Here is a 22,099-nt window from a genome sequence, read left to right as displayed (position 1 = left end):
ACCCAGTCCTGGCGCCTCTGGCACCAGGTTCATAGAAAAGTGTGCTTTGCACACTTTGTGCCTAAGGTACGTGCATCAGGGCCGGGTGTGACCATAGAGGATCATTGGGGAGCATGTGCAAGAACCTCTTGGAGGGGCAAGGTGGAGCCACAAGGCGGGGTCAAAGGGAGGGGCTGGGGCCAGCCTATTGAAGGCCAACCCGCCTACATACTGGTTCCTCGCGTTAGTCTGCTTTCTGCAGCGTAACGCTTACCGCCGTCCTTACCTGTTTTTCCCTGCTCTTCTCTGATTCCAGCCACTCTATCGTCCACTCCATCGTCGAAGGTGCATCTTTCCTGATTACCTGAAGACGCATCTCACCTATCTCCTGCACTCCAAAGTCTGCAGCGCATCGCATCTTACCTGACTCCCATCTCCATCGGAGTTGGAGCGCTTCTTCACCTCATCCGGACGTCCAGCTACGCGAGAGCTTATCTTCCATTCTTCATCTTCGTGGAACCTCCATCCTGCAGCCGCGGACCGGCCTCCGAACAGCCAGCCTCCGCTCGACTCCGCCAGACTTCTCCTGCAAGCGAAAAGAGTACAACAGGTTAGGAGTCATATAAATAACTAATGCTCTGCCGCGCCATACCTAAGCCTAGCATTCTACATTAAAAGCCAACTTACCATCTAGTTCAAAGGCTTCATCATTCTCTGGGGAATCACTGGACTCGCTCCTAACACCGCGACTCCGGGCAGCCACCTTCACACCTATAGAGGAGAGAAAAGACATTGCAAGAATTACGAGCTATAATCACTGCAAAAGACATTGCACCAATTACGAACTACAATCACGGCAAAAGACATTATAATTAATGAACAATAATCATTGCTAAAAGACTCACCTTCTAAGTCGTTGGTCGCAGCTGGTCTGGATTGCCACTTCCACGGGCCAGTGAAGCAACTAGGTCCACTCCAAGCGCCCCTGCTACAAGAAGCAGGACGGAGAGATCAGCATTGCAAATAAACAGGTGAGCTTGCATGGGTAAACGCTTGCGCCCTTCGTTCGGGCACGAAAGTGTCGAGGGGAATCACGACACCACCACGCCATTCTCATTGCCTCTCATCTTCTCTCAGGGGCAATATCAGCATCCAGAGCAGTTGATTCCACAGCAGCTGGGGGAGAGATTTGATTCAGGGGAGCCAAGTCGAGGGAGGGCTCCAACCATGCCCCAACATCCCCACAGAGACCAGGTGAGCGTAACACAAACATGACATTTATTCTGCGATTTGAGGTTTGATGATAGAATTGGCTGTTGATAATTAATGAAAGCCTCCTTTTACTGGAACTAGTTCTGCTTAATGGTATGCCAGTGTTCATGTACGATAGCGCAAAGAGTCAAGTGCTCAATACTAAAATCTATATCTAATCTCATCGTCAAATGTTGGTTGGCCCGCGTTACCAGTAGATCCTTCAGAGGTCACTAAGCTATGAAAGGTAGCCCAATTTACAGGGGTACCCCTTAAGCATACGGGTACCCCTAATCACACTCACACCAGATTACAGGTCACCCCTCTAGGAAATTAAGGCCAAGAGTCTTTATCTTGCAAGGATAACATTTTTAATCTCTACGGAAATGAGGATGGGGGGTCAAAGAACTCTGCTCCCCAACCAGCATTCTGTTCTTCTTCCGTGGCTGGCTCCTGCATACTGGTGTTAAGGAGGAGCCTTATATACTGTTTAACCTGAATACTGGATACTGGCATGGCTTACCCAAAACTGTCCTTCTTCCCTTACAAGGGATGCTGCAGTCTTCCTTCCTGCATGGCCGGGTTTCCATTTAGGACAAACTACTTAGCATACTGCTGCCTATGCAAGAATACATTGTAGCTCGTGTTTATCATCATATATTATAAACATTTATATATAAACACACCTTCCCGCCATACTCTCCACACTTCACTCAATATACTCATATTTTATCTGATCCAGTAATTGCCCTTAAAACCTTATTTTCCCATAACTTTACATTGTGTAAATAAGCCCCAGCCTGCCTGGGTTTTTTGATGGACAGGAAACAGCTGCTAAGTTGTGTGATGGCCTGCCAGCGCTAGCAGAGCACCCAAGCAATGCCTGCAGTCTATTTTTAGCACAGGCTGCATTTATTTTGTTTGTTTGTTTGTTTAGAATTTATTAGGCGCGCTTGACCCGAGGGTATCAGGGCACAGGCATTAAAGAAATCATACAGCTTATTACATAAGTTACACATTTACATATGCTACAACAGTAACAGATCAAACGCTAAACTTATTCACAATTATTCACACTATACATAGAGAGGCTCAGTAGTAAGTAGCTGCAAATGGTATTCACACTATACACTGAAACATTTGTGAAACACTTGTGTACGAGCGCGATAGAAATAAAATGTCATATCATATACATAAGTAGAATCAGTGGTAAGGAAATATAGGTAGTCAATACAGGACAATATAAAATTATTTGCAATTTACAGTTATTTACAAAGGTGTCCAAGGTCTGCAGACTTTATTTAGACTCATTCTCTAGAAGCTATGTAATCATATTTTGTCTGAATTTGGTGAAGGTTTGGTCCATTCTGAGTGGGGTAGGTAGTGAGTGCCACAATTGGGCAGCTTTAACTGGGAAATTAGTACCCCCAATGGTGGATAGTTTAAAGTGAGGCACCTGTAAGAAGTTGGAGTTCACTAGTCTCGTAGGTCTAGTGCCTGATTTTCTAGCAAATCGTTCTATTAAATATTGTGGTGCTTTGTTGTTTAGGCTTTTGTGGATGAGGGATTCTGTTTTTAGTTTAATTTTCTCATGTGTAGCTATCCACTTATGCTTCCTTCTGATGTCGGATATGTGTTCTTTCCTGGATATATTTAGTGCAGCTCTAAGGGCGTTGTTTTGGTGTATCTGTAATTTATTAATGATGTATTTATTGGCTCCGATATATAAGGCGTTACAGTAGTCTATTTTGGAGAGAATAAGGGCTCTGGCTAAGATCATACAGCAGTTCGTTGAAAGGAATTGTTTACTGGATCCGATAAGTTTAAATGTGTATGCTGTTGAAGAGGCGAGGGTGTTAACCTGTTTGGAGAATGTCAAGGTAGAGTCTAAGTAAAATCCTAGTGTTTTTACTTCCTTGGCAACCTTGATTAAGTTCCCATCGATGATGAAGGATGAGTATTCCATGCCAATTCTGGTAAGAAGGGATGTGGATCCTAGGATGAGGAGCTCAGTTTTGTCATCGTTCAGACAGAGGCCGTGTGTGACCATCCATGTCTGAACAATGCTGTATATTCTGTTCACCCGAGCTAAATCAGCACTGTAATCCCCGGTAAGTGGTAAGAGGATCTGGGTATTGTCTGCATAATTAGTGTAGGTGATACCCAGATGATCCAAGTCATCAAACAGGGGTTTAGTGAAGATATTATACAGGGTGGGAGAGACGCAGGAACCCTGCGGTACCCCACAAGTGATGGGGATAGGGTCTGCTGCTGCAGATGGCAAAAAGACCCTCATAGTTCGGTCGCTCAGGAATGATTGTATCCATGCTATTGCTTCCCTTGAGAAGTGGGCCGCTGAGTCCAAATGACCACATAAAACCTAATGGTCCACTAAGTCGAATGCTGCCGACAGGTCAAGTAGGAGGAGTAATGCAAGTTTACCATTATCTCTGAGTTTGTCTATTTGAGCTTTAAGATCGATGAGTGCTGTTTCTGTCCCATGAAGAGGTCGGAATTCGGATTGGCGGGAGCCTAGCAGGTGGTTAAGTTCTAGGAAGTTCTGGATTTGGCCGTATGCGACTTTGTCTAGAATTTTCAGCAGGAAAGACACAGTGGTGATGGGCCTGTAGTTGGTCGGAATGGATGGTTCTAGCGTTTGCTTCTTCAGGAGTGGTAGTACCCAGGATTCCTTAAGGTTGATAGGTATCGTGCTGGATGTAAAAGAGGCGTTGATGAGTTTGTTAATGAAAGATGCTAGATCTCTGGCAGCATCCTTAATAAGTTGAGCTGGGCATTGGTCACCCTTACAGTTGGATGGTTTAAGACCCAGTATAACTTTCTCGGCCTCTAGGATAGAGACTTTGGAGAAATGGAATTGGGATGTCTGTTTAGTTTTAGGTGCTGGCATTTTGTTGAAAGGTGACATTTACTCTAGAGGTATGGTAGAAGTTAGGGATGCTTTCTTTAGTGCTATTTTCTTTGGAAGGTTAGAGACTTTATTGGCTAGCGCATGCTGTATGTCAGCCCACCATGATTTATCTTTGATACGTGTAGTGTCTTGGGGCGTGATAGGAGTTTCTAATTCTTTTAGAATAGTAAAGAGCTCCTTCATGCTAGAATTCGCTTGAGTAATTCTAGTGTTATAGGTTTCTTGTTTGGCCAAGAGGATATCCTTCTTGTATTGGGATGAGATTAGTTTGAGTTTATTTTCTGTTGTAGGGTGGAGATTCCAAGCAGTTTCACATTTCCTTTAATCTAGTCTTACATTTTCTAGATGAGGAGTAAACCAGTTATTCAAGTCGCTTTTTGGTTTGCTATGTCTAAGTTTTTGAGGAGCAATCCTATCAAGAGTTTTGTTCATGATTTTGTTGTATTCTTCAACTAGGAGTCTAGGATCAGAGTTGTCAGGCAGGGAGTTGATGGTGGGCAGGATGCAGGGTAGTATTTTATCTACTGTGATATTTTTCTTGTTTCTGGTAAGTGTGGCTTGGGCAAGAGGAAGTTGAACAGTGGGTCTTTTAGTGTCTAGTGCAAAGGAAATCAGGTAATGATCCGTCCACGTTTGAGGTGAGATAGATATAATAGCAATATTACAATTGAGATCTGCAACCCAATCCAGAGTTCTTCCCTTATTATGAGTTGGTTGGTTCACTCTCTGGGTGAAACCAAGTTCTGTAAAGGTGTTGGATGCTGCGGTAGCATGTTGGTCGTTATTGTCATTAAAACCTATGTTAAGGTCTCCTAGCAGTAGAGTTTGGGAGGTGTTCTTTAAGTTCTCCGAAAGGGTTGATGAAAGGTCTTCAATTAAGGTATTAATAGGTCCCAGAGGTCTATAGATAAGGTGAATGTTCAGTATTTGCGAGTTAGCTGTAGGTAATTTAATTGACATAACTTTGCAAGGTGCTATTCTCGTAGAGAGATTAGTTTTGGCGATGATAGCTAGACCTCCTCCTCTAGCTCCATCTCTATCCGTTCTAAGGATAGTGTAGTCATTAAGTACGGCTAGGGTAAGCGCAGGGCCTGCTGCCTCGTGCAGCCAGGATTCTGTTGGAAGGATTTCAGCTATTTCATTGGAATGAGCAACTAATGATCTTGCATTTATTATTAGTGCTCCTTTGAGGTTGGGTGTGGGCTGCACTGGCAGAAGAGTGGTGGTACTGTCTGGTACGGCTAAGATAGTGTGAGTCCTGTTTTTTTTAGAGTAGGACTTACTGTTGCTGCTGTTAATGACGAAATTAGGCTGTGATAATTGTTTCAGAGGTGTGAGGCTTGTGCGGTTAAAAGTAGTCTCATGTCTGATAGGTGGGTCATATAATCTTGGTAGTCATGCTCGAAGTCTATAGTTTCTGAGTGTCGTGTTACATGAGGTCATTGTTAATGGTAGGTAGGGCTTGTACAGAGGTGGTTTAAGAGACAAGGTGCAGTTGTCTGCAGTATGTGGTAGACTACCTTGTGACGGCATAGTATATGATGCCGTTAGCAAGAATAGGGTGCCCAGGTAGGTTATAATAGTCAGTGTGGGGTACATAGTGGGGAACAGGAACAGTTAGTTACGTCTAGATTAGCTTATAAATCTCAGTGAGCAAAGTTCGTATTAGGCAGAGTAGTCTAGAATTGCAGGGCTAGATTGTTCGCAGTGTGCAATGTTCATTCGAGTCAGGCGGGGTAGGCACAGCCGAGGCTCAATAGGCTAGATTAGCTTTAGCTATGGTGAGCTGAATTTGAGTCTGGTACTGTAGGCTAAGAAGGCTAGGTTCAGCCGTTGCACAATTTGTTAGGATTGACTATAAGCACAGTGGGTTAAATAGGCTAAATTCAGCAAGTACAATGAGGCTAGATTCCGCATGTGTCATAGACTAGGTTTAGTTATACATAATAGGCTAGGTTTAGGCTGGACGTAGTAGGCTGGTTCATCAGGGCACATCAAGCTACAATTGCAGTAATCTAGGCATGAGAACTTAGTTTAACAGAGCACAGTAAACTGGGATCACAATCGACGGGGCGCAATAGTCTAGAATCAGCAGGTATGCAATGGGTTAAATTCAATTTTCACAGTAGGCTAGATTGAACTAGGCATAATAGGCTAAATTCTACAAACAATAGTAATCAGGATCAGCCGAAAGACAAAGTGCTAAAGTTGCTTAGGTACAGTAGACAACGTTGTACTTGGTCACAACCGGCACTATTCATATGGATTACCAAGACACAATTGGCTACATTTGCATTTGACATTGGGCACAGGAGGCTAAATTCGACAGGTGTAGTGGGCTGCTAGATTTAATTTATGCATAGAGGGCTATATAATCTTAGTAAAGCAAAGCCCAGTCCGTTATGATCACAATGAGCCTAGGCATAACAAGCTAGCAGGTTCAACTGGTGTACCATAAGCTAAGTTTAATTTACATAGGCGACATGGCAGGTTATGTTCAAAGTAGCTCTATAGGCTTACGATCAGCAGATATGCAGTGGCAAAGATAGCTCAGGCTAAGTTGGGTTTAGTTGCAAGGGCACTATAGATTAGATTCAGCAAGTACACAAACTAGATTTAGGTAGAAGATAGACATAGATAAGGTATGTCACTTGAATGGAGATGGACTAGGGAATGTGCATATTTAGTGGCTCTATGGTAGTCTGCCATAAATGTAGTCTGCGTAAGACATCAGTATGCATACATTGTCTAATACAAGCAGATCAGTTACGTGTAGGTAGTTACAAGCGGGTAGCATAATCAGGTAACACAATTATCAAAAAGGGCAATTGCATGACATGCGTGCTATAGTAGAAGGCATATGACAGTTAGAGGAAGTCTTGTGATTGTATTTGCACGCCAGCTCAGTGCAGGCAGTGATTAAAAGATTTATGATGCAGGCATGTGCCGGGAGGGTGGTGGGCAGTATGGTAATGTTTGTACGCCAGTGGTGGAGGCGGCGCTTCAGGCCTCTCTTGTACAGCAATGTACAGCAATAGACTGTTATAGCCGAGGTAGCACAGTACCCTAGCTTCAGCAGTAATGTAACCCAGCACGTTGGTTAGCAGGTAGGTGTTTGCAGGGCAGCAAAAATGAATAACTATACATGGAGTAGAGGCAATGGTATGTTGGCAGGGTAATACAAGTGAAACAATTATGTAACTAAGTATACAGTATAGTAACGCAGCAATGTACATGGTCAGTGTGGCATAATGCTCATGGTGAACAGTCAAGTAGTACGACACCGTGAGTACCAACGGTGTTATTTATCAAGGCAGGTGTGTAAAAATGTCTGGATAGCGCAGATGGGAGTGGGGTGTTGCCGTCTGGTATATTGCATGAATTAAGACATCAGAGGCTTACAGAGTGTGGTAGTTGTGTACGCACGCGTGGCGGTGTGTGAGATCAAAGTAGTGCGGTGTGCAGGTTGAAATTGCCAGTGGAACGATAAACAAATCATCAGGATCACGAGAACACAACATAATTAGGTAAATACCTATGTAAGTGGCTCATCGAGGAGGTGTAATCCGTGGGGTGGCTGCGGTAGGGTTCGAACAGTGAGTTCACAATGGAGGGTATAAATATGATATCAATAGAGTCTTGTGGGGCAACAGGATTTCCTTGTGAGGCTCACAGCGCGAACAGGGCAAGCAGGATGGCCTTTATCTGGCCTTCCTCGGGCCGCCGTCTTTCCGCCTGCCGGCGGATGTTGGTAGATAAAATACACGAGGCGTTGCCTTGCAACAGATTCAAGCCTCACTTTGGTGCCATGAGATGCCCAGCATTTTGTTTTCCTGCAAAGCGGGTTAGATCAGCTGTTTCTGCACCAAATGCAGCTTGAAGGCGACAAAGCAGGTGAGGGGTGGCAAAATAGGAGTATCTGGCATGAACTTAAATGCTGGTAATGCAGTTCGGGCCTCACCATGGATGGGTGTCTGCTGCTGCAGTTTGTCAGCATGGGCGATCCGACGTGGCTGTAGGTGAGGTGTTGGTGGTGGCTCCTGCTCTCGCCACCTCGCTGGAAGAATGCCACAGAGCCTGTTGATCTTTACCGTGCTTTGAGAAAAACTAAATAGAATTCAACATTTTACCAATGTGTTTAGCTAATGGTTATTACACCTTATTTTTAAATATGAACTATCTTCATTTAGTGCTTGGCCACACCTGTGTGTGATCATTTTTGCATGAAAAAAGCTTTCTCAGTGCTTAGAGAAGTCTTGCATAATTATAAAGCACTTGGGGGTGTAGGAAGGAGCTAGCTCCTCCCCAACAGCTATCAACTGAGGAATAATAATCACAGTGCTTAAAAGTTGAAGGAACCCTGCATGAAGGGTTACATGCAAAGTTAAATACCTAGCTGGATTACCACTAAAGTAAGTATGTTTTTATTTCAATTACAAATATAATAATTTCAGTTTTGTTTTGTAACAGCGCTTGTGCTGACTGGAGAGTCAGGTTTTTAATGTTTTAAGTATAGTTTGGAAGATATGAATGAAGCTGTGACCACTGTGACTGCTGTAATAACAACCACTCATCCTTGAGCGAGGGCCTTGATGCTGCTGGCCATTTATAGTACCATTTCTAAAATTGCATGTTTAGGTTTAATGGACGTTTAAACTAAACATTGCATACTGATCCAAGCCCCATATAAAGTTTGGAGGTGGGGTAATTTAGGCACTATTTTAATAATTAGAATGTAAATTAAATTGTAAGAGTAAACATAATTTGCTTTAGCAAGAGAGTAAATAGTATGTGAAAGGCAACCAGAACATTACTAAACTTGAAAATCAATAGAACACATAACCAAAACAGTTGTGTAGCAAATATGTCTGGCTTCAAACAAGAAATTACATTTCCGGAAACCTGTTCCCACACATTAATATGTATGAGCACAACACAGATGTATCTTGATGCATCATGTACCTGTAAGATATCTCGCTGTGACTCTGAGTGATCTGCAGGTCACAGGTTGGAATCCCGGAAGAGCCAACTCAGTCCTTCATCCTTCTGAGGTCGATAAAGAATTATCAACTTTGGTTGGGTGATAATTGTATGTACATTTTTTTATTGCGTTATAGTCAAAAATATTTCGACTTTTCACAAAACAGAACAATTCGTATATCAAATAAGAAAAAAGTATAAAAAGAGATCAGAGCTCATTACACTTTTAAACAAACAACATATGTAAATTAAAATCTAGACACATATACTCCACAAATATAGATGTATAAAAGAAGAAAGAAAAAGAAATAGGGTGTTTCGACATTTTCCCAGCTAGGATAGATTTCCCATTGTCAGTAATGTACCACCCTCTTATTAGCGTAAACCTGCCAAATTCCATTCTTTGAAAAATTTTACCTCTTCCACCTTTAAAAAAACTTCATTGCCTGAGGCTAGCCTATTCTAAAGGCAATCAGTTTCTAGCCACCAATTGTGGTCTACAAATCTTACTAGCCTTGCCACTGCCAACTGCAGAGTCCCTGGACAGGTGACCAACAAATGCCTCAGCGGTTGTGTTTCTGCCATCTCACACTTCTGGCAGATGTTGTTAGCAGTTTCAACTCCGCCTCTGATGTGTTGGATTTCTAGAGTTGGCAACAAATTCAAACGAAATCTCTGAAATTAAGATCTTATACTCGAATCAGGAAAAGGTTTCAGATATGTAGGTAGGAGGGATCCGGGTTTATCTGTTGGAGTCACAGAGGCAAAGATAAGATCCTAGATGATCTCATTGCCGAAATGGTTCTGATCAAGTCCATCCTTTTCATACGTTCCTTAACTTTCAATGGACTTTGGTCCAAAACCTTTACTGAACAATACAATTCTGATAGGATATTGGCACATACCCTTTTCAAGTTGTTTAAGTATGTATTAGATGACCCATGAAGAGAACCCAAAATGTCTTCATATAGAGACGGTGATGGTGGAACCAGACTTGAACGAAACACTGAGATCCACTTCCATTCTAACCATGCTTTCAATGATTGTAAGCCCAGCTCGTATCTAAGCCTGGCTATAGGGACACAATTTGAATACCCAGTACTCGTCTCCACAATTTTCCATCAAGTCTCTCCCACTCTATTACATGAGACTGGGGATTGGTATCAAAGAAAAACAATAACGTCGGAATTACTTCGCCAATATAATACCTAATAATAACCGGAATAAGATAAAATGTGCAGAGTTTGTTTAATATTCTTTTCATTTGTGAACCCAATTGGAGTATTTTGGCCTCCAGGGTGATCGTTACATGTCCCTTAGTTGGAAAGGATCTGGCTACTGAGCCTAGATAGGTCTCCTCTTTCACTGTAGGAATTATGTGATTGTCAAACGGTATGTGAAAGATTTTATGACCCTTAAAGGATGCTTGAAGACCACAATTTTTGATTTTTCCGGATTGATCTTCAGGTCATTCATCTCTGCATATTTTTGTAACGCAGAGAGAAGGTACTGAAGACCAATTTGGTGTGGTCTAAATGGAAATATCATCGGCGTAGGCCAACCAATCAATTTTAGTACTGCCCAGTCTCGGACTCGCTAAGGCCGAAACTTTTATCCATTTAGCCAAATGTTAAATGTTAAAGGTATTTGTACCGCACACCGTCACCAACGGAATTGGTCCCCAGGCGCTCAGGCGGATCTGTAAACGATAAAGGTGGGATGCATTAGTAAGGTGAAGAAGGGAGTAGGATAGTGAGAGGAGTGGTGTTCTGTTGGCAGCTTCAACTCAGTATACACCGGGTGCTGAGCTTTGGTGCGGGTATCGGATCAGAGTCAGTCCACGTCTGCTGTTGTTCCGGCTTATGTGTTGTTGCAGTGTTGTGAAGTGCGTGCGGCTTGTTGTGCGAGAGATGGTTGTGTGAGTTTTTTGAGTGAGATAAGTATGCAGAGTTTGAGCTTATATTGGCTAGTGGGTTACCTGACCTTTACCATGCTAACATTCACAGTTCTGTCTGAGTGTGGCACTTGTTGGCTCTCACATTCCCATCTAGACACGGCGCAGGCCAACGCCTAGGACTCCATCCAGGTGTGGTCATGCCAACATTCACACGCCCACCCAGATGTGGCGCAGGCTAGTGTCCAGAGACCCGTCCAGGTGTGGGCATGCTAACATTCACAACTCCATCTGAGCGCCACGCAGGCTGGTGTTCACAACTCCAGGTGTGGCGCATGTTAGCATTTATGTTTTTCTAGGTGTGGGCATGTTATCTTTCAATCTATCCTATCCAGATGCGACGCAGGCCAACGTCTATCTAGATGCGTCTGCCGGTCTGGATATGTTCGTCCGGTACGTACGAGTGGGAGAGTCACTTGAGCCTTTCGTGTGGGTCTAGGTATGTGGTTAGTCTCTGCAGCCTTCTTTAGTGGCTATTTTCCATGATGTCTTATGCTCTGTCGAGTGGTTGGTTCTTTGGTTTGAGTGTTTGTCCAATTTGAGAGTGGTCGAGGTTGGAGTTATTTTCGTCATTGTTTTAATGTCTGGGCATTCTAGTGCGTCTCCGTTGTGGTTAACTTTTGAAGAGCCATGATTTGAGGAGTTTCCTGAATGCTAGGTGGTTTGTTGTATTCCGTATATTCTTAGGTAGGTCATTCCAGGTTTTGGGTGCCTGGTGAGAGAAAGACGATCCTCCGAGTTTTTTTCTGCTGTAGGGGTTAGGTTCCAGGCGTATGTCGGTGCTTGATCTTAGTGTTCTTGTCGGTTGGTGTAGGCGTAGTTTGTCGCTTAGGAATTCTGCGCCTTGTTTGTGTATTGCTCTGTGCGTGATGCACATGGCCTTGAACTTTATTTGTTGTTTCAGTGGTAGCCAGTGTAGTATTCTTAGCGCGGGTGTGATGTGTTCTCTTCTGGGTAGCTTGAGGAGGAGCCTGGCTGCTGCATTTTGTATGCGTTGCAGTTTTTTTAGAAGTCGTTCGGGCATGCCCATTTATAGGTTATTGGCATAGTCCACTCTGGACATGATCAGAGCGATGATGGTAAGTGTTTTGTTGGCGACTGACAGGAACGGTAGGATCCTTTTTGCTACTCGCAGGAGGAAGAAGCATTTCTTGATTAACGAGTTTACTTGTGGCTCCAGAGTGAGGTTGCTATCCATCAGGACCCCTAGGTTTTTTAGAGTTGACGATGGTTCTGGTGTGGTGCCGAGCTCTCTTGGCCAGGGGATGTAGTTGATGTCTCCTCCCTTTTTTGAAACAGTCATTATCTCTGTTTTGCCTGGGTTGATTTTGAGAGGGTTGAGGTTCATCCAGTTGAATATGTCACAAAGGCAATTCTCTAGTGCAGTGTTTTCTTCTCGGGTGTCTTGTATGTTGAAGATTATTTGAGTATCGTCGGCGTAGTTGTAGCATGTGAGGCTGTGTTTTTTGATGAGTTTGATTAATAGGTACATGTAGATGTTGAATAGAAGCGGGGAGAAGGATGATCCTTGTGGTACCGCGCACATGGAGACTCTGGTTTTGGATTTACAAGGTTTCATCCATATTGTTTCTGTTCTGTTTGTTAGGAAGGATTTGATCCATAGTAGGGCAGTGTCTGTTATCCCTAGTCCTTCTAATCTCTTTATGAGGATGGCGTGGTTGACAGTGTCGAAGGCTGCAGACAGATCAAGGAGAATCAGGCCGGTACTGTTGTCTGAGTCTGCGTTTGTTTTTAGGGTGTCCCCTATTGAGAGGAGAGCCGATTCTGTTCCTCTCATAGGTCTGAAGCCAACTTGTGCCTGGTCTAGTAGGCAATGCTCTTCTATGAATTCTTGGGTTATTTGGTAGACGTACGTTTCTAGCAGTTTGGCTATGTAGGGTATGTTGGAGATGGGTCTGTAGTTAGATAAATCCTCTACGTTTCTCTGTTGTGTCTTTGAGTAGTGGCTTGATGTAAGCCGATTTGAAAGCCAAGTCAGATAGATACAGATTAAACAGGAATGGAGCTACTAAGCACCCCTGTCATACTCCCCTTTTTATTCCGATGGGTTTAGAGAGTTTACCAGTTCTGTTCAGTCTAACTTGGAGTTCTGAGTGTTCATGCAGCTCAATTAGTATGGCCGAAAGATTCTCTGGTAGGCCCCAGTCTCTAATCTTTCCCCATAAGCGATCCCTAATGATAGTATCAAACGCTTGGGACAGGTCTATCCAAGCACCAAAAAGAAGGAGACTGCCCGTGGAGAAAGACCCACAGCATACACTACTCAAGACAAGACCATTAAGAGATGTGGAACGGCCTATCCTATAGCATATCTGATGCTTAGGAATGATGCCCTCGGCTTTAGCCCATATTTCGATATCCCTCAATATTAAGCCGGCAAATATTTTTGCATCAGCATCTAAGAGAGGGATCGGGCGAAAGCTGGAAGGAGCAAAACGATCACCTATTATATATATGGATAATAATTGCCCTTTTCCATGACTCAGGTATTTGCTTTGAGTCTATGATTCTGCCAAACAATAATGCTAATTTTATTGAAATGAGAGAAAGGTTTACTCAAATGCGCCAAACAAGGCTGCCAAAACCCGGGCCGAAGGATCAGGGTCAGATTTTAAGATCTTGTTGCTAAGACCGTTGGGACCTAGGGATCTGGACACCGAGGATTTTATTATTAGAGTTCTTATATCCTCTCGTGATGTATTTAGTGACCAATCTGTTTCATTAGCAATCTGTGTCTCAACCGTACACACCGATCCATATAGTTTTGAAAAATGATTGGCCCAGACTTGTTCCTGTATGACCCCGTCCTGGGCTGTGCTAAGTGACTTCCAATCCCCCCACAATAGAGCACAAATTACGTGAATTATTCAGACAAATAGATCTCAACATAGAGTCTCCATCTAGTTGCATTCGGTGGGACTACTAAGTCCTAGACCAGTTCCTATAGTTGTTTTTCAGGATTCTGGCTTCATTTATAAAGGCCTGTCTGTCCTTAGTAGTTATTTTGAGGTTTCTCAATAACCTCCTGATTTCCCTTTTTCCCCCAAATCTGCACATCAAAATGATGATTGTGCCTAATTGTCAATGGAACAGGCGTCACGTCAGGAGGATTAATGTCCCACAAAAACATGACAAAATCCTTAGGTTCACAGAGCTTAGCTAGCTCCCTATCTGTAAGCGAACCGGTGGCCCATCCTAGTTTATCAAACCCCCATTTCAAATCTAGCCACTCTATTCCTACCATTATTCAAAGTCAGATCTTGAGCAAAGCGGTCATCGGCCATCTCTGTTTGTTGTTAAAAAATTGCTTCCAAGATTTCATGATCGCTTGGTGCCCCATTAGTGATGGAAAAATTAGCACACCTACTGAACAAAGTTTTTGATAGAGAAAGGTAATCTATAATCGAGTAAATGTCCTCCCTCTTCCATGTGGGGGCAGGGGAGATATCCCTGTGATGTAATCCCAGCCTAGGAGTAAGTTGGACCACAGTTCGCCGTTACTCAAGGGTAATTTATAGATCAATGACTCTGGGGAATCCCTTTTTATGCATTGTGAGTTTGAATCTCCCATGATAAGGAGTTCATGGGAAGGAAACTGGCCCGACCATCGAACAAACAGCTCTGATAGGGAATGATGCAAATCAATTAGAGTGGAGCAAGATGGGTTCCAATGGATGTTAGCAACAATCCATTTAGGGCTGTCGCTCTCTGCCCCCGAATCCGCCCTCACAGCCATGATACCCGTATCTATGTTAAACAACAAAACAGAGTGCTGGAATATTTCATTTCTATAAGCAATACATAGGCCCCCGATGGCTGTCCCACACCTTCAACAGAGACCAATTAATGGAACATTGAAAACCTGTCCAATACAAATACAGCCTTCAACCATGTCTCCTGGAACACAATCAGGTCACAATTGTCAAAGAAGTAAGCCTTCCTATGGTCGCAGCTGAATGATCGATGGCCCATTGTTTTCCAGACCATAAATTTGACTGTCTCTGTCACTAAAGTGGCTTCTCAAGTAGGCCCAACTTAAGGAAAATTTGAGATACAATCTCTGGAACTAAGGAGTACACATTTGAGGCCAATTCTGAATTCTGAGGTGCAATATGGCTCATGTGCGTAGCATTTGACTTCGATGTTGGAACATTACACATTTTTGCTCTAGGCGGCAGCTCCAACGAAACTTCATAACACCTCCTCGCCAGTTCCGACCATGCTCCCCATTTAGCGTTGACGCCCAATCTACTCCAAAAGGAGAAACCTAATATACCCGATATGCGTAGAAGTAAAGAACTGTAAATCCGGAACTTCTTTCATTAATAATAAAATTGTAGTCCGGTTCAGAGAACTTCTCCTTAGGTTTGTCAGCACTGACCTGGAGATGAACACGTTCGGGAACCATTTATGGGGAGGATTCTGCATTTTTTTTCTTGGATTAAATGTTGTTGATCCGGTGGAACCCTAGAACAGGTGCAATATGTATGCATGGGTTCACCCATGACCACCGGCTTTTGTGCGGTTTCCATCATTCCAGCCTGAGTAGTCGGCCCAGTCTCCAACAACACAGCAGAAACCACCTCTGAGGACAAAGGCTTAGGTTTGTCGATTTTTTGAGGACTCAAGGAATTTGTACTGGCATTTTAGGATCTGTTAAGTTTTTCTCATTTTGCAGCCCAATTACAGAAGACTTCCAAAAGGCCTTTGGGGCACTTGCCCCTTTTTTGCCTCTCAGAAAGTTTGGGGCAATTCTCAGAGAATCATAAGGTGTATCAGTTTGCATCCCCACTGTTGCTTTTGTGGTCATAGTATTAGTGACCTCCTTAGCAATAAACTTTTCAATTTGTGCCTTTTTCTTTCTTTTCCCTGAAGTTACGTTTACTGATTTCCCGTTCTTTTTTGCCTTGCCCACATCTTCTAAGTTCACACCTTTAAGATCTTGAATGAACTGGTTCACGTCCGTGGACCTATTTTTTTACTTTTCAGTTGCTTTGTTTTCTTTGGCTCCTCTTCACACATTGGTATGTCCTCATTCAAGTCCAACTGGCACGTTTGATGCCTCTTTTTAGTTTTTCCGTTTGCCTTCTTTTGTTTCTCTCTAATATCCCTAACCGTCACATTGGGCCTTGCGGGAGAGGGGCTTGCATTAGGTATGTTTATATCAGCTTCTTCTGCCATCTGGTCTAGACGAACAAATTCATCTAAAGTCGAGGCAGATAAAGGACGATTGAGGAGTCACATGTTGATTTTGCTGGGGCTGGAGTATATCTCCTACGATGCATATGATGACCTCCCACAATTTATTCAACCAAATTTCATTTGAACAGCGTAAATTCCTCCTTAGCCCCTTCCTGTTGCTTCTGTCTAATGTTTCCGATTGCTTTTTGGAATCTATACGAATCTCAGTCAGGGCCTCCCCCAAAAGGCTATTGATAGCTGATTTCAAGGCTACCAGCATGGTTTCATTTACCTCTGTGTCTTTGGTTATTTCCAACAATATTCCAGTGTGTTGTTGCACCTCTTTTTTCAAGGCTTCAAAAACTTTAACCAACGAACTGAGGACAAAGTTTAAAGCAGTAAGTGTGGGCCCTGTATCGTTTTGTGCCCCGTTTGTCTGAGAGGTTTTATGTTTAGGTGAGATGTTTAGGTGAGAACCTAGGTTCCCTTTGTTTGTTTGCTTCGCGGTTTTCCGTCGCCACATTGGAAACCTCCATCATAGCTGACATAGCGTTCAGCTCAAAAGAGGAATCTAGGGATATGTGGGGGGCCGGAACACCCCACTACTCCCCACCTCGCCCCTGTAGATTAATGCCATAGGTTGTGTTGTGTTTTTCAACCTCCTTTTATAGGCATAAGTATCTCTCAGTATCAACCTGGGGGCTTCATGCAAACCAGGCGAATCACTTGATGGGAAGAATTCCGAGATGGTATTTTATGGCGTAGTTGCAGTGAGCGTATACTCTAAATTTGAGGACAGCACACACCTCATAACTAGATGGGTAAGTGTAGATGCAGAGGAAACCCTAAATTCTGAGTCGGTTAGGTCATTAGTTCCAGAGCCCGTGGGCACTTGCTTGTCTCTCACAAACACACTCCTTGGAGGAAAAAACCGCCCCCGCTGCACATGGTCTAAAAATAGATCTTTCCACAGTCATAGGATTTTTACCCCACCCGGCAGGTTCCTAGAGTTCTGGGGTTTTGAGGTCATCACCTAATGCTCCGCTTCATAGGTTATAAGATCGCGACATGGCGGTCATTGTGGACTCTACCGCTTTTTCTTTTTTTTTTCTTCCCCTTTTCCTTCCCAGTCAGCTTCAACAATACACCGTCAAGTGTCAAACGTTTAACGTAAGTGGAAGAAGGTAGGAATAGATTATTTTTTTCCAAAGTGTGACTTACTTGTTGTCCAGGTGATTCAACGCTCGCAGCTCTGCACCCTCTGCAACAACTGCAAGACTGACTTTGCACGACTTTGCATGTGCTTCGCGCTGTTGATTTATGCTGGTTGGGTGAATCCTTTACACAGCGAGACGAGCAACCGATGCTCCCAGGCTTGTGAAAGGATCGCTGCCCGTTTACAGGTAGAGTTAGGCTGACAGTGAAACAATAGAAGACAACAGCCAAAGTCTGTGGCACTGCTCACTGCTGCAAGACTCACTTTGCATGACTTTGCACACGCTTTGCGCAAGCATCGTTAATTTATGCTGATAGGGTGAATCCTTTACATTGCGAGCCGAGCAACCGATACACCCAGGCTTGTGAAAGGATCACTGCACGTTTAAATGGGTAGAGTAAGGCTGACAGTGAAACAATAAAAGACACAGCCAAAGTCTGTGGCACTGCTCACTGCTACACAACTGCAAGATTGACTTTGCACGACTTTGCGCATGCGTCGTGAATTTATGCTGGTAGGGTGAATCCTTTACACAGCGAACTGAGCAACCGATGCTCCCAGGTTTCTGAAAGGATTGCTGCACGTTTAAACAGCAAGAGTAAGGCTGACAGTGAAACAATAGAAGACACAGCGAAAGTCTGTGGCACTGCTCACTGCTACACAACTGCAAGACTTCAGGAGCAGACACGCTGGGGACAGAAGTGTTCCCAGCGTGTTCGCTCTCAAACAGTGCAAAAAGAAGGTAAGTGTGGGTTGTTGGGGGAAACACTTACCTCAATCCCCGGTGGGGGAGGATGGCAGCCTCCAGCCGTGTGGTGGCTCAGAACGGGGATTACCCTGTTCCGTGCCTCCTCATTGGCTGAAGGGCTGCCACACCCCTCCCACCGGGGATGTGAAGGAAGCTTAAGCTTCGAGGGATTCTGCGTCAGGTAAAGCCCTGGCGAGTGCCAATCAGATTGCGTGTAATAATCTGATTATCTCTCACCGGGTACTAATGTACATTATAGCAAGGAAATAGATCGATTGGCAGTGGATATCCTGTCTTATTTGCAGTCAGTAGCTGCAGCTGAGATATCAGTATGACAGTGTGATAAATGATAATGATGAAAATGATTTGTTATTTATATAGCGCTTTCTCCAAAGCACTATACATAGAACATATATACATACATTTAGGGCCTCATCACGGTTAGCCCTACTGCCAAACCCCCCCGGTGCTATTAGCACCGGATCACGGATTTGGCGGAACGGTAAGTCCCCATTCCCCATTGGGCCCATTTGGGAATTTCCCATTCCCCATTGGGCCCAATGGGGAAGGTTCGGCGCTATAACCGCTGGCGGTAATAGCGCTGAAAATCGGAAAAATCGCAGCGGATTTGCCCCCAGCTCAGAGCTGGGGGAAAATCTGCCAAGCCCGTGATTTGGCGGACACTTAAATGCGGCAGTAATAGAGTAACCGCCACATTTAAGGGGTACCGCCAAACTCGTGATGAGGCCCTTAGTGTGAAAATATTGTGTTAGGTTCTCTCCTAGAAGTGGCTTTGTTGCTCAATAGACAACATATGCCTGTTTCCCATGCCAACAAGTATGAGATTCCACTGTTAAATTCTTCCAACACTATTTGAACCCGATGCCCTGTGTTTCAGCATCCCTGCATCCTCCCAAGATGGTGAACCACATGAAATAGAGCGCCATGACTGTTTTGCTATCACTGTTTTCCTCTTAACTCAGCTGAATGATCTGACAAATATTCCTTTAGATAATGCAGATCTGATATATTTTGTGGATGATATGATATGATAGGTTATTTATAATGCGCTTAATACCCTGAGGTTTCTAAGCCTGGACCCGGGGATCGAAACTGTGTTGCTTCGTGTCGTCTTGCTTCCAAGGCGAGCATGTTGCCCCTGAGCTATCCTCTCGAGATGGTTCATGTTATCGAAATCGGAATATTCAATTGGCGGCTGGGTATTCCGTTATGTGTCCTAGGAGAAGTGATGGAAGGTGATAAATTGCCAAATGACATCTCTGCACAAATGGCTGAGCTGGTGGCACTCACAAGGGCTTGTAAACTGGCCGAACAAACATATACAAAGGTATGGCTTTGGGGTTGCCTATGACTTTGGACAGTTGTGACATCATCCAGGATTTGTGGACTGTTCTGGTTCCCCCATAAAGAACCACCATTATGTCAGTGGGCTACTGGATGCTATCATGCTCCCTAGACAAATAGTCAATAATCTAATATGCAGTGCACCAAACATTGATAGTGAAGTTAATTTTGGCACTGATTCTGCAATGATTTTGTAGACTCCACAGCAAAAGTGGCGAATCGCAGGCTATAAGGACAGCTCTGCTGCCCCCTTTTAAGACTTTTAAGACTTGAGAAGCTAGCACTGATTCAAGAAAATGCTCCTCAAAATAAAAAAGTCAATTAGATATGCAAAGGGTGTAAATGATATGGAGACTCTTTATGGAAAGACGTTAAGGGACATTTGATTGCACTGAAAATATATCAAAATGTCTCCTCTATTCATCAGGTATCATGATCAAGTTGGTGGGTATGACTGGAATTATTTCAATCTTAAATCGGCATTGATGTGCACCTTAATTTGTTACGATGGCACAACAACACTGTAGAAGGTGCATTATTTGTCTTCAGAGTAATGCGGGGAAGACAGTTCCTACCAAACATGAGGTACTCATTCTCAACCTTAGGAGCTATTTGTAAGCCTTTCTCCAATGGCCCCTTTGTAATAACCTACAGTAAGTACCTCCTGATGCTACTAGACACTCTCTGGGGTTGGGTAGAGGCTTTTCCATGCAGCAGGGCTGAGGCAATTACAGTTTTGAAGGAACTAATAAGAGATGTTTTGCCAAGATTTGGGATAGTGAACAAGGAACAGTGATAAAGGAAGCCACTTTGTCAAACAATGATTGAAGGAACTAACGTACAACATCATCTTCACTGTCCAGACCATCATCTGTCAGCAGGTTTAGTGGAGCAGCAAAATGGGGCTTTAAAAAATAAATTGGCGAAACTGTGACACTAGACTGGGTTGAACTGGTCAGGGGCACTGCCTCTAGTGTTGTTAAACATGCAGAACACACCTAATCGAAGAAAGGACTGAGTCCATACGAAGTCCTCTATGGAGATCCCCTGTAGCAAGCGTTGACATTAATTTTTACTTATCGGATGATAACTTGCTTGACTATGTGTCAGTTCCATCAGCAAACTGGTGATAGAAACTCAGCAAAGGAACCAACAAAAGCCTGCCGTTCTCTACAGCTGGGGGACTATGTATAAGAGGTGATCTAACAATGGAAATCTGCACTAGCATCGTAGTGGTGCAGAAAGCTACCAGGTATTGCCAGGTATTGCTTACTACAAACTCTTTAAGGATAAGTAAATACCCACTTCGGTACATTCCACCAGAACAACGAGCAATACAAGTACAACTATTGCATAGCTAGTGAACTTGGGATTTTGTTGGTTCTCTTAGTTCTAATCTGAAAAAACCTGTTCCTATTCAACATGGATCTGCACATAAGTATAAACTATCCCAAGTAGTAGCTATTGTAGATGTTGCATCATGGCCCTTGTACTGTTGTACTTATGTTAAGTCTTGGCAAGATAGAACATGTGACTTAAATGGTAGGTTGGAGTGTGGAATTGATCTTCCTTTGTGATTTGTACCAGCTTAGTGCCAGGTAGGACAACTCCTTGACCCATCTGAAGCTCTCCCGAATGAGTTGTCCTAGGCATAAAATAGGCAGTGTCGCATAGTAATTTGCTATGCAATTCTAAAAGTTTGCTAATTAAATTGACACATGTGGAGCACAGCTAGCTATTTAAATTACCCTGTTCAATGAAAGTAAAGCGTGGTCTGCATTCCTCTCTTGCCCTCAGGGCTTTCTCCACCCTCTGGTCTTTGTTTGCTACAAGTTCAAAGGGCTAACCGAGAGAGTGCATCTGTAACTATCTGCTCCACTCCTAAATGTGCCAAAGGTCTATGTGGGAGTGCTAGGCAAGAAAATGTATTTTTCAAATAATTGCAATCATTGGAATGATAATTTGTTAAGCAAACTATATCCTGTTTTGCAAAGACCAGTATGTATTTCCTTTATTTTTTTGAAAGACAGTCCAGCAATTCCATTCCTAACAATTTAAGTTGATACATAATTCTTAATTACAATATTGCTACTGAAAAACAAGGCATTGCCTATTTTTCAGTAAAGTGTAGGTTAGTGTATCTAAATATCATACTGTCAACTATATTTCATTTTTTTGGGGAAGGTGCATCATATTGATGAGTGAACACTTTGGAAAATGTACATGATCACATGGCCAAATGCTTTTGATGGCAAACCTAGTTCATGTGCTCAGCCTATGACCTCATCCCAAACTCCTTAACATTCTATCTTATCCTGTCGCTTTATACCAGCTACCCTGACAGTGAGATGGAGCAAACTACAATATTCCACCTAGGTTGCACAGTTCTCTGCCTGCTACATCATCCACTCTGCTTAGTCTGTTACTTTGCTCTGCTCTAAGATTATGATTGCATTATATATTAATACATGCTGG

The sequence above is a fragment of the Ambystoma mexicanum genome, chromosome 1p (assembly GCF_040938575.1).
Source record: "Ambystoma mexicanum isolate Mex_15411 chromosome 1p, UKY_AmexF1_1, whole genome shotgun sequence".
In the NCBI taxonomy this organism is placed as follows: domain Eukaryota; kingdom Metazoa; phylum Chordata; class Amphibia; order Caudata; family Ambystomatidae; genus Ambystoma; species Ambystoma mexicanum.
The sequence above is the reverse complement of the archived record's forward strand: the minus strand, read 5'-3'. Positions refer to the sequence as shown.